Raw genomic sequence first — 13,239 nt, forward strand, 5'->3', positions numbered from 1 at the left:
TGTGCAGGAAGCCAGGGTCTCAGCCCCTCTGTGCCTATGGCTGGGGTGGCCCATCTGAGCTGTCCTGACTAGTGCCATGGGCCTTTATGTCCCTGGGTTGGTCAGTCACTGGATGTAGGGCACACCAGGAAGGAGGTGACCCCTCTCTTCCACAGAGGCAGCCCCCAAGAAGCTGACCGCTGAGGGACTTCTTCCAGCAGCCTCCCCACACCTGGGGGAGGGAGTCCTTTATTTGGGGATTTTGGGGGGATCTGGGTGGCACATCCCCAGTACTCACCACCTCAGGCCCAAAACATTCCCCTCCAGCAACCATCCAATCTCTCATATTCCTTCTTTTTTTTTTTTTTTGAAACAGTCTCTCACTCTGTTGCCCTGGCTAGAGTGAGTGCCATGGCGTCAGCCTAGCTCACAGCAACCTCAAACTCCTGGGCTCAAGCGATCCTCCTGCCTCAGCCTCCCGAGTAGCTGGGACTACAGGCATGTGCCACCATGCCCGGCTAATTTTTTCTATATGTATTACTTGGCCGATTAATTTCTTCCTATTTATAGTAGAGACAGGTCTCGCTCTTGCTCAGGCTGGTTTCGAACTCCTGACCTCGAGCAATCCTCCCGCCTCGGCCTCCCAGAGTGCTAGGATTATAGGCGTGAGCCACCGCGCCCGGCCTTTTTTTTTTTTTTTTTTTTTTTTTTGAGACAGAGTCTCACTCTGTCACCTGGCTATAGTGCAGTGTCGTCATCATAGCTCACAGCAACCTCAAACTCATGGACTCAAGCGATCCTCCTGCCTCCTGCTTCAGCCTCCTGACTAGGCGGGACTATAGGTGTGTACCACCACACAAGGCTAATTTTGCTATCTTTAGTAGAGAGGGGGTCTCGCTCTTGCTCAGGCCAGTCTAGAACTCCTGAGGTCAAGTGATCCTCCTGCCTTGGCCTCCCAGAGTGTTAGGAGGAGCCAAGGCTCCCAGCGTGAGCCTTGGCTCGGTCTCTCTTCTTCCTTCCAGCCACCCCACCACCACCCCCAGCTGTCTGTCCTCCCTTCCTCACCTCCCGGTCCCTCCCCAGATTATGCTCTTGCTAGTTTCCAGTCTGCTCCCTTCAAATCCGTCCACCTCTTCCAGATGGAGGGATTTTTAGAAAACACAGGAGTTGGCTATGTCCCCCCAAGTGGCCCCCCAAAGTCCAAGCTCCTGTGCATGGCATTTAGGAACCCCTTGACCCAGCCCTGCCTCTTTTCCCACCCTGCTCACGGCTGCTTCCCTCACGCCTGATGCTCCAATCACGCTTGACTGGAGTTCCCGGAGCGCGGGGCCGGTTCATGCTACCGTGCTTTTGCATGGGCCGTTTCCTCTCTGCCTGGCTAACTTCTCTCTCCCTCCTCCTTATAGACACACTCCGAGGTCATCTCCTTGGAAGTGTTCCTGGAGCCACCCCTCCTGCCCCGCCCCGGCCTGGCATCAGGGCTTCACGGCCGCCCACCTGCACCCTCACCTTGGCAGTTGCCAGCTGTGCTCAGGGACACACTGGGACCATCCTGCATGTGGCCAGGGGCAGCACACAGCGGTGTCCCATGGCCCCTGGTGGCATTGTCACCCGTCTCTTCCCACTGCACCTGCGAGCGGCTCACTGTTCTGTTTGTCTGTGTCCTCACGCCCAGCCCGGAGCCTTGCACAGAGGGGGGAGGGGGGCTTTGACATTGACTTAGGCACTTGAGGACTCCATGGACAGTGCGGGGGGGGGGGGGAGGGAAACTGCAAAGGTGGAATCAGAGCATCCAGGACCCATTAGACTCAGGGCTGCACCCCCTCAAAACAGTCCCCCTGGGGAGCAGAGCCGTCCGTCCAGCTGTCCGCCTGGTCCTTCCTCTCAGCACGGGGTCTGCACCAGCCTCACCCGCTCTGGGTGTCGGATTCTCAAAGCCCCAGAGGCATGAGCGAGGCCTGTATGTTTCTACTATTTATTCTCCGTGACCGTCACTGCCCCACACGCACACCGCATCACAGCTCCTCTCTCCTCCCCCACCATCCCTGCCATCCCTGCTCCAGGACTCCTGTGGGCCTGGGTCTTCAGTGGTGTGGTTTTGAGTCTCACTTCCATCCTCAAGTAAGGCCCTCCCCCCCAGTAGGCGACTACGTTATTGGTCAGTTTATATGACTGTAAAACGTATGCATGGAAAAGGTGGTGTGGTTACAAAGCCCAGGATTTGGAATCAAGCAGACATGGTTTGAGTACAGGCTCTGCCATTTACATGCTGTGTGACCTTACTCGAGTTGCTTAAACTCTCTGAGCCTCAGTTTCCTCATCTGTCAAATGGAAATAGATAATGCTAGAACCTTCTTAGAGGTGGTCATGGGAATTAAATGAGAGAACACACAAAGCACCTGGCAAAGCATTCAAGCTTGCATACACATCAATGGACATAGATGTTTAGAAATTTCTGGCAACTAACAGTGACCAACTGTTATCATTATAAAAAGAGCCTATCAATGCGGGTGTACAAGCAGACGGGATTCACTCATTCATTCGACAAACATTCACTGAGCACCTGCTGTTTGTGGGGGCCCTTGCTGGGGCTGGGAGGAGGTGCAGCCCCGAGGAAAGCTAGGCGTGATCCCTGTGCCCAGGGACGCCCAGCCCCTGAGAGCGGGACACGTGCACCCAGTGATCACACAGTGAAGGCACAGCCAACCACTGTGATTACGGCCATGGAGGAAAGTGGCTCTGGCCACGGTGCGTAGTGTGGGAGGCTAGGGAAGGCTTCCCCTAGGAATGCCATTAAGCTTCCATCGGAAGAGGCTAACTTGGCCTCACAGAGGAGGGGCCAGAGGAAAGTGCTCTGGAGAGGGGAACCTGCTGTGCAGAGGCTGCGTCTTGGGAAGAACATTGCATATTTAGGGACGTGGACATTGGCTGAAGTGGCTAAAGGCAGAGACAGAGGGGGAAGATGGCAAGAAATGAGGCTGGACAGGTGGGCAGTGGCCACCCAGGGCCTGGTAGGTCACATGAGGCAACAAGAAGCCTTTGGAAGCTTTTTTTTTTTTATTTTTTTTATTTTTTATTTTTTTTTGAGACAGAGTCTCACTTTGTTGCCCAGGCTAGAGTGAGTGCCGTGGCATTAGCCTGGCTCACAGCAACCTCAATCTCCGGGGCTCAGCGATCCTACTGCCTCAGCCTCCCGAGTAGCTGGGACTACAGGCATGCGCCACCATGCCCGGCTAATTTTTTGTATATATATTTTTAGTTGGTCAAATAATTTATTTCTATTTTTGGTAGAGACGGGGTCTCGCTCAGGCTGGTTTCGAACTCCTGACCTTGAGCAATCCGCCCGCCTCGGCCTCCCAAAGTGCTAGGATTACAGGCCTGAGCCACCACGCCCGGCTGGAAGCTTTTTTTTTGAGTCAGAGTCTCTCTGTGTTGCCTGGGCTAGAGTGCCGTGGCGTCAGCCTAGCTCACAGCAACCTCAAACTCCTGGGCTCAAGCGATCCTTCTGCCTCAGCCTCCAGAGTAGCTGGGACTACAGGCATGTGCCACCATGCCCGGCTAATTTTTTCTATATATTTTTAGTTGTCCAATTAATTTCTTTCTATTTATAATAGAGACGGGGTCTCACTCTTGCTCAGGCTGATCTTGAACTCCTGACCTTGAGCGATCTGCCTGCCTCGGCCTCCCAAAGTGCCAGGATTACAGGCGTGAGCCACTGTGCCCGGCCCTTTGGAAGCTTTTAAGCAGAAGGGGGAGTGATAGGATTGGATCTGTGCTTTAATGAGGACAAACCAATAGGGACTTAGGGGAGAGGGGCGAGGTAGATGCTGGGAACCAGCTCAGTTCTTACCTGAGTCCAGGCAAGAGGCCACAGTGCCTGGACTGGGTTGAGGATAAACACCTGGGAGTCACCTGCACAAGGACAGTGGTTGGAGCCATGGCCTGAGCAGTAGAAGTTGCCTGTGGAGAGAATCTAAAAGGATAAGAGAGACTCAGACAGTCTCAAACTCCAACTTCCGCAGCTCAGTAGAGTCAAATGTGGTCAGCCAAGGAGGGGAAGAAGTGACCAGAGAAGTAGGAGACCAACTGGGAGAGTACGGTAAGACGGAACGGAGCGGAAGTGTCTATGGGGTTAAGTATTGCCAAGATGTCAGGTGAGATGAAGATGGAAAAATATCCTTTGGTTTTACCAACAAGCACGTCACTGGGGACCTTCCTGAGAGCCATTAAGAATGATGACAGCCCTTAATTAAGCGTGGTGGGCTTCATGCCTGGCGTGGCTGTTTGCATGGCACAAAGAGCCATCAGTAGCTAATGTCCATGTCACCAGGATAACATTACGTTGTCCAGAGAGATCTGCATCAAAGAGGATTGGCTCATGAGCTCAGAAAGTCTCATCGGGACTATTGAAGCACACAGTGCTGTTCTTTTCCAGTGACCATATAGCCTGTCAACTCCATATATCCATTTGTTTGTACAACATGAAACATTGGCCAATTCATTGCCTAGAGTCTGAGCCATGAGCAATTTGCTATCCTGTACGTTGCTTGATGGAAGCTCCCGACAAGCCGACATGTGTGGATTTTGCATACATAGTGCAGACGATGCATTTGGTAAATCACTTCAGACGCGTCCCTTGGGGAAGGTGCTGCAGGCTCTGTCGCCCTTACAGATGGAAGCTGACAAGGAAAAGATGGGTCCAGATTGGGATCCCTGGACTACGTGTGAGAACAGACTGGAAGGAGCCAGAGCGGACGTGGGGAGACAGAGAGGAGGGTCTGTGGTTCTGAAATGCTGCACAGCCCCTCACCTGGGGCGGTGGAGGGGGACCACGGACAGGAGGACGGAGCCCCGGGAGCACTAATCTGGAGCACACTATTGACCCTCCCATCTCCTTGGCCAGCCTCCAGGTGCACGCTTTTGTTCACAACTGGAAAACACCCCTGGAATTTTTGATCAGCCTCCCACATTCATAGTAACCCAACCCAATTCCTTCCACCCTCATCTACAAAGCAAACATCTTCCTCCTGACCAGTAGTCACATAATTGCTACCTGTACCCAGAACGGGACCATGCATTTTTCCACTATGATCTCATTGGAGCCTCATAATGACCCCTTGCGATAAGCCCTCGTCACACGCCAGTTGTGCAGACCCAGAAACAGGCTCGGAGGGATGTAGGAGCATACCCAGGGTGGCATAGCTGGCAAGCGGCTCAGCCTGGATGTGAACACAGCACGCTGTGACTCAGAAGGTCACTGTCAAGAGCAAATGAAGATCAAGTGGTCAATCTGTCAGGTGGTGGATTTGTTTCCTTTGGACAGTCTGGGATGCCCCCTTCTGGTTTCTGAGTATGTGGGTCCACTCAGCCCTACTATTCATCAGACAAGCCTTCCTGAAGCTGGGCCTTGTGTAGGTGGTGGGTTTGCAGTGGTGACTCGGACAAGCTTTGTGACCTGGAGGGGCTCATAAAGTGCTCCAGGAGACAGATGCATATATCTAGGTGCAACAATCCACAATGTGATAAGTATGGACAGTAGAGTGGGCAGGCGCTGTGGGAACCCTCTGCTTCCCATGGGCTGGAATGTCCGAGCTGGACTGTAACAGGAGAAACAGGCGCTGGTCTGGCAGAGATAGGGAGGGCGGGCATTCTTGGATGAGCAGACAGTGTGTGCAAATGCACGGGGCGGGGTGTCATAGAGCGTGGGGGGTTGGGAGACCTGGTTGCAAGGTGGTGCTTAGGTGGGGGGGCACTGAGCACTTCACTGTGAGCCAGACTTTGTGCTGAGCACTTCCCAGACACGATAGCCGCACCATTAAAATAAGGAAATCGAAGTTCAGAGCAGGCCTGGATTTTACGTGGCCTCCCACCACACTTGTTCTGTACCTTAATAAAAAGGTTATGAAGGATAAGACAAATACCGTGTACCTCCTGCCCTGATCAAGAAATAAAATTTTACTGAGATGGGTGAAGCCCCTTCCTCCCACTTCATCGAGCATCTTCCTCTACCCCCCAGAAGTAAGCACTTTGCTGAATGGTGTATTCATCACTCCCCGAATTCTCTGTAATTTTACCACATCTGCACATTCCTATGCAATGCATGATATTTTGTTTTGCATGTTTTAAAAATCTAGATGAATGATATTATACAATTTGATCTTGTGCAACATGCTCTCCCTCCCCCATTGGAGATTTGAGGTACATAACAAATGTAGTCATTCATTTTCCTGCAGTATAGAATCTCACTGACCGTTCCACAGTTCAGTTTTGCAATCTTCTACCGATGGACGTTGATGCTGTTTCAGATTCCTTACCAGTGCAAACACTGTTGTAACGAGCAAGGCTTTCTCTAGGTGTGTCCCCAAAGAGAAGACTCTGGGTCACGGGGGTATGTGCAGCTTCAGCATTTCTAGATGCTGCCAAATTGCTTTCCAGAGTGGCTTCTGCACCCATCTCCCCTCCTGCCAGCAGCGTATGAAAGTTCTCCATGCTCCAGACTTCTGCCCCACTTTGGTTTTGTGCCAATCTGACAGGTGTGAAGCGGCACTTTCCTGGGGTTTTATTTTACATTTCTCTCCTTACTAATAAGGCCGACTATTTTTACACATTTTTGAGGTCTGCGAATTGCCTGTTCATATATTTTGCCCAACTTCCCATTGTTTCTTTGAAAATTGGTTTGTAGAAGGCCTTTGTACATTTTGGATACTGTATTGTAAATACCTTCTTTGGATAAACAGAAGTTTTTACATTTTAATTAACTGTATCAATCTTTTTCTTGGTGGTTTGTGCTTTTTGAGTTATCTTTAAGACACCCTTGGCTGGGTGCATGGTTCACACCTGTAATTCCAGCACTTTGGGAGGCCAAGGTGGGAGGATTGCTTGAGCCCAGAAGTTCAAGCCTGGGCAATATAGCGAGACTCCCCATCTCTACCAAAATGTAAAACAATTCTCCAAGCATGGTGGTGCACATCTGTAGCCCTAGCTACCTGGGAGGCTGATGTGGGAGTGTGGCTTGAGCCTAGGAGTTTGAGATTACAGCAAGCTATGATTGTGCCACTGCACTCCAGCCTGGGCAATGGAGAGAGAGATCCTTCTCAAAAAAAAAAAAAAAAAAAAAGACATCTTTTCCTATTGAGAGTTTTTTTGTGTTTATATTTTCAGTACACCTGGAATTGATCTTTTCTGCATGGTGTGAGGTAGGGATTCCATCTCATTTTTTTCCTAAATATGGACATCCAGTCACTCCAGGACTGTTTATGAGAAAGTCCACCCTTCCCCCTCTGCCCTGCAGTGCCACCTTGGCTACATATCAAGCATCCATACATGTGTGGGTTTATTTTTGCAGCCTCTACTCTAGCCCATGGGCCTAGTTATCTGTCCTTAGGCCAATACCGCACAGCTGGGTTGTCCCTTTGCAGGTCCTTAGCAGCACCTGTTGCCTTGAATTAGAAGAGCTGGTGACTTCCTGAGAGCAGACCCACGTCCATACTCAACGTCCCACCCCTCTCATCACCCGCCATGAACATCCATGCGTGGCTTTTGCTTACAAAAGGATTTCTCACATACCATCTCTTGGGGTCCTAACACTCCCTTTTGCGGAAGAGGAAACGGAGGCACAGAGGTGAGATGACTTGCCAGGGTCACACAGCTGGAAAGTGTTGGACTAGGGGTTCCGTCGGATTTCAACGCCACCCTGTGCACTCACTGCATATTGCTCGGGCGCTGGAGACGTCCACCGCCCCTGGTATCCGATTTTCACTCCTTCCTGCCTCCCTTTAACAAGTAGCTCCTGGGCGACGACTGCGTGCCAGCCTCTGGCGCGTGCCAGAGCCCAGATCCCATTTCTGGAAGGCTCTTCCCAGTGCCAGAAAGCAGTAGGAAGGTGGGACTGTAGGTGGGCATTCTACCGGACACCGTCTGAGGCGGGGGTCAGATTGAAGATGCCCCGCCAGGTCTCGGAGCCGATTTAAAGAGCCCCGTCCGGGGCGAGCAGTGGGGCCCACGTGCTGCCTTCAGAGAGGACGCCCGCCTCCCCCTGGAATTAGAGGCGTCCTCCCGCCCTGCCGCCTCGAGAGGCAGGAATGCGAAGGATCAGCTTTCAGCAGAGTTGCGGCTGCCGTTCCGGGGAGCTCCCCATGCAGGCCCTTCTCCAGTGGCCGAATTAACTGGTTCTGTCTGTCCGACTGGGAGAGCAGCTCTCGCTAAAAATAGCGCCCTGCCGAGCGCGCCCTGCGTCCGCCAGGAGCCCGGGCGGCCGCCGGGGGAGCCGGAGCCGGGACAGCCCAGGGAGCCCGGGAGCCCTGCTTGCCCCGCGCCCCGGGCCTGGCCCAGGACTGCTCCCCAAGGCCGCGGGCACAGCGCGGCCCCCCGGGTGCCGCGGAGGGTGGAAGGCCCGCGGGCAGAGGCGCGGCCGAGGCCGTCCGGGATGGGAGCCGGCGGCGGCGGCGGGGCCTCCCGTGCCCTGGCCTGGGCCTCCCTGCCCCTCCTGGGGCCTCCAGCCGGCGCGCTCTGCGAGGACACGCTCTGCTGCCGAGGTAAGGCGGGCGCGGCCCGCGTGCCCTCGCTCTCCCGGGCACTTGCCGGGGCCTCCGTCTCCTCCCGACCCCAGCGCGGCGGCCGCGGCCCAGGCGGGACGAACCCAGGCAGGGGCACAGGGCCGGGGACGGAAGCCAGGCGCTCCCTGCAGACTCGCTTTTAGTTTGAAAAGCTCGCGCGGTCCTTCCACTACGATCCGAAAAACCTTCGCTCCCCTCTGGCCTCAGTGCTCCTATCTGGAAAATGGGACAATAAAATCGTCAAGCTTTATTATTTGCTGTGTCCCCGAGAGAAGCTGGGGGCCAGCTGAAGCGGGTCGCGAGCTTTCGCTTGAGGTTCGCCCGAGCCAGCTGGGGTCCTCGGGAATTTACATTGGTGGGGGTCCTAGGTGTCTTCCCCGTGACGCCCCGCGCCATCGTCCTCTTCCGAATCTGGTCCCGCATCAGTGCTCGGCCCCTGCGCTCCGGAGATCCGGGCAGGGAGCACGGGAAAGACGAAGGGGCCAGCAGACGCGCGGAGCCCCTTGCGGAGCCGGGCGCCGTAGGGCGGAGAGGGGAGAGAGAAGCAAAGTCGCGTCCCACCCCTCGCTCCCGGACCCCCAGAGCCCTGGGACTAAAACGGGGTTTTATCTTTGAACTCCTGGGGGCCGGCACCCCGGGAAGGGGAGGAGGGGAGCTGGGCCCCGATCCCGGGCCAAAGCGGGGCGGCGGCGTGCGGGGCGCGCAGGGGGCCGGTCCTGCCCAGCGCGGCCTGGGCGGGGTGATGGTGGTGGGGTCGACCGGCCAAACAGGTGCGCCCCCGCCCCGCCCCTCCCCGCCCCCTCGGTCCGGGCCGCGCGGGCGGAGCTGCGGGCGGCGGGGCCTGCGATTGGCAGGGCTGGGCCGGCCGAGTGGCCGCGGAGCCCGGGAGCCGGAGAGCGGCGGCGCCGGGGGAGGTGCGGAGCCGGCCGGAGCGCGCTCCTGCCTGGCCCGCCGCCCGCGCGGCCGGCTCCGCTCCGCTCGGCCCGGCCGGCGCGACGGAAACTTTCCTGCAGCCGCCCGGCGACCCCGCGACTCCGCCACTTCGCGACCCCGGCCCTGGGCCGCTCGGGCTCCGGCGCCTTCGGGATGGCAGCGCCCAGCGGCCCGGCCGGCGCGTAGAGGTAAGAGCCGGGGCCGCGGGCCAGGTTGCGGGGGCCCCGGGGGCTTGCGGGGATCCGAGCGGGATCGGGTTTTGAGAGGATCGCGGGCCCTGATGCGAGGCACTGGGGTTTGGGACCGAGGAACAGGCCGCGACTTCGCTTTAAGTACCCTGTTTTCACCCTACCGACCCCTCCCGCAAGGATCTTTGCGCCGTGCGTTGACCCTTTAAACTTTACTGTGCGCCCTGCCTACATCTGCAGCAACCAGGACCCAGGGCTGACTGGCGCTGGGACCTTGGGAGAGGACAGCAGGGGTGTCACGAGGAAGGCGCCCCCAGCTGGGCCCTGCAGGCGGCTGACTCCTTGGGGGGGGGGTGTCTCCAGCCTACTCCAGACCCTCCTCGGCTCTCCCTTGGGGTCGGGGATAGAGCAGCCGACCCTCTGCCCAGAGCCAGGCACCCCCAGGGGCACTCAAGTTTTGGGTGTTTTTTGCTCAGTCGTCACCAGTCCTCAGTTATCAGGGAGGCCAGGTCGTGAGGTCTCTTTTCTGCTTCCTGGGCTGCTTTGAATTCCACACTCCATGAAAATACCTTGAACTAGGCAAAGTGAGAACAGGGACCACAGACACCTAAGTTCCAATTCCCAGCCCGGTGGGAATGATTGTGGGGTTTTCTGGTTTCTGGATGGTCCACTCTTTTTGTGTTATCTGGTGTGAGTTGTAGGGAAACTCCCCTCCTCTCCATCTGCCCCCTTCTGCTATTTAGGGGGGATATTCTACCTTAATTTTGATTGTGAGTGGGTGAGTAGGTAGCTTGTCACTGATGATCATAATCTTTAACATTATTCCTGTGGATGTCAACGCCTGTATTTTCTTAACCTAAGACACTATTCTAAGAGTTAAAAACTCAACCAAACACTCAGCTCTGGAGCACAGAGAACCTGGGTTCAAACTTCAGTCCCCACTGCTCACTGGCTGTGTATCCTTGGGCAGGTTTCCTAACCTCTCTGAGCTCAAAGGTCCCATCCCAAGGGGCTGTAGTGAGGCTTTTGTGGGGTAAGGTGTGGAAAGCACCTGGCTCACAGGGCAACAAGAGCTTTGAGCAGCCAGTCTGCATCCTGGAGCTTGTGTCTGCTGTCTGAGGGATCCAGCACTCTTGTGCCTCAGTTTCCCCTCCTCTCAAAAGTTGGTAAAGACCAGCCCCACTTTCTTCCCCCTCTCTCCCCTTCTTTCTCTGTCTCTCTAGGACCAGCCCCTCTTAATCAATCAGCCCTTTTGAGAAAAGTGTGCAAAGCACACACCCACAAGGACATACAATTCAATGGGTGTGTAGCCCCAGATTCGAGAGGGCCCCACACATCCCCTTCCCTGCCATCACCTATTCAGAAAGTACCAGGCTTCTGTTTATCCTGACCTTTCCCCCTTTCCCCACCCCCTTTCGTTGCCTGGAGGTAACTATTGTAAATAGGAAGGAGAGGCATTAACCAGCATGATGGGGAAAGGGGTTGACCTGCAGATCTGGCCCCAAGTCACCTTCAAGATCATCTGGGCCACCCGCTCCCCATTCTTTCTTCCTGGTGCTGCATCCCCGCCTGGTGAACATCTAGCCTTTTTAGAATCCTCTGGTGAAGGTGAACTCACTAGGTGGCCAGTTTCATGATTGGGCAACTCCCTGTTTGTCCCTGTTTGGAGCAGAAATCGGTGTCCCTGTGACTTCTACCCACTGGTTCTAGTTCAACCCTTCAGGCATCTCTTACTGGCTTAATTATTCACTGGAGTCTCCTGGTGCCGGGCATTCAGCACACTGGCACTGAGTTCAGGTTAACGATCCTAGCACCATTTATTGAGTGTTTATTATATGCCAGGCCCTGGGCCCAGGGCTTTTACCAGTGTTATTTCATTGTATCCTTAAGACAAACCCATGAGGTTGATACTTTTCTTATCTTCATTTTGCATATAAAGAGACGGTTCACAGAGGTTAAGGGACATGCTTCTAATTGTTACTACGCTTGCATGCAGGCAGGTGTGTGTGTGCGGGTGCCTGGGGCTGTGGTGTGTGCTGGCTGGCGATGATTTTGTCGCAAGCACCTGGAGCACCTGTTAAAGTGCAGATTCTTCATCTCTACTCCAGCCTTAGGGATCTGCACTTTAAAAAATTCCACAGGCCTAATTGGAAAATCAGAGCATGAAAAAAATAATAATAAAATAAAATAAACCTCTCCAGGCTGTTCCACTGCATGCCACAGTTTGAGAACCATAGCTCCAAGGTACTCTTAGGAAGAGAATCTGGGCTATGGGTTTCAAGAGATCTGAATTTAAGTCTTGAGCTAGTTACTTTTCCTTTCTGAGGCCTCCTCCCAGCTGTAAAACGGGCAGGTTGTTACACCCGCTCTGGAGAGTGATTCTTGTCTGTGACGGGCTGTGGGAGCCCCCTGGGTGGATGTCAGGGGTCATGGGGCAAAGGCCCGTGGTGGACAGAGGAGCCCTGGTGAAACTTCTCTTGCCACACATCGATGTGCATGGGGACGGGCCTGTGCCCACCCCCACCCCCAAACCCAGACCTCTGGCTTCTGCTTTCCAGAAGGACTGGTGTACCATGGATGAGGCCCTTGTGCCCAGGTCTCTCAGCCAGCGTGATGGGGACCCTGGAGAGGTGGGCAGGAATCTTCCTTGTCCCCCCAAAACACACCTTCCTCCTCCAATGGCCTCTGACCCTCCCAGCCAGGAGGTGCTGGGCCTGCATCGCTGGGGCGGGGGGGGGGGGGGGTTCTGTTCTGTGTGCGTCTGTGTTTCCAGTCTCCATCCACCCCCAGGAGGGCCGCTCTGCCGGGCCCTGGGCAGCTCTGGGCACACGTCTGTCCTGGGGCCGGCTGGGCTGGGCTGACTGTGGGAGCGCACAGGGTAAAGGCATCTCCTGCAGAGACCTCAGCAGCGTCACAGTTCCGGCCTGCCAGCCGTGCTGTGGACGGAGTGCTTGTTCTGCCTTTATTCCGCCTGGTCCTGCTGAAAGCATGGAATTGTTAAACACCTATTTTATGGAAGAGGACACTGGAGTCCAAGAAACTACAGTGACATGTCCAAAGCTCTAATGTGTATGTGTTTGCCGAGGGGAATGGTGGTAGAGTCAGGACTTGAACCCAGGTCTCCTAACAATAAGCAGAGGCCTTTTCTGCACTGTGTTTCACACCTCCGTGTTTTTCTGCCCCACCTGGTTGTGGCTTTGCTGCCAGGGCCTCATCTGGAAGCTTAAGGACCTGGGTCACGATTGGACTTTGTGATCCTGGGCAGGGCTGGTCACCTAAAACTTCAGTTTCCTCGTTCATAAAGGGAACAGAGGTGGGGCTGTTTGGCTAGATCGCTGAGGTTCTTTCCAACCTTGACATTCACCAGTTGTACTTTTGTCTGCATTTCTGGGGAGAGGGTGTCCATGATGGGCTCAGGGCATGAGTGAGGGGTTGGGCTGGGCTGGAGGGCAGGGTGCTGCATGGGAATTGTTATAAAAGCAGCCAGAAGGGCCCATATGGGCTCAGCATCTCGCAGGGCTGGGACACCTGGAAGTGGGGGCAGGTAGCAGGGAAGCCCAGGGTGGGGTGAGGTGCTTACCTCA

General features: G+C 55.1%; 1 protein-coding gene across 2 annotated transcripts in view; it reads left to right on the forward strand.

Moving 5' to 3' along the window:
* The window catches only part of DAB2IP (DAB2 interacting protein), a 187,878-nt gene that overhangs the window by 16,105 nt on the left and 158,534 nt on the right, over positions 1-13,239 (forward strand). The window contains exon 1 of one of the 2 annotated variants that reach the window (XM_012771768.3): positions 9,535-9,655. The exons of the other annotated variant lie outside the window; for it this stretch is intronic. The gene's annotated coding sequence lies outside the window, so the exon portion shown is untranslated. Of the gene's footprint in view, positions 1-9,534; positions 9,656-13,239 lie in introns of those variants that run through there. 2 annotated transcript variants of the gene reach the window in all.

The sequence above is a fragment of the Microcebus murinus genome, chromosome 12 (genome assembly GCF_040939455.1).
Source record: "Microcebus murinus isolate Inina chromosome 12, M.murinus_Inina_mat1.0, whole genome shotgun sequence".
Lineage (NCBI taxonomy): Eukaryota > Metazoa > Chordata > Mammalia > Primates > Cheirogaleidae > Microcebus > Microcebus murinus.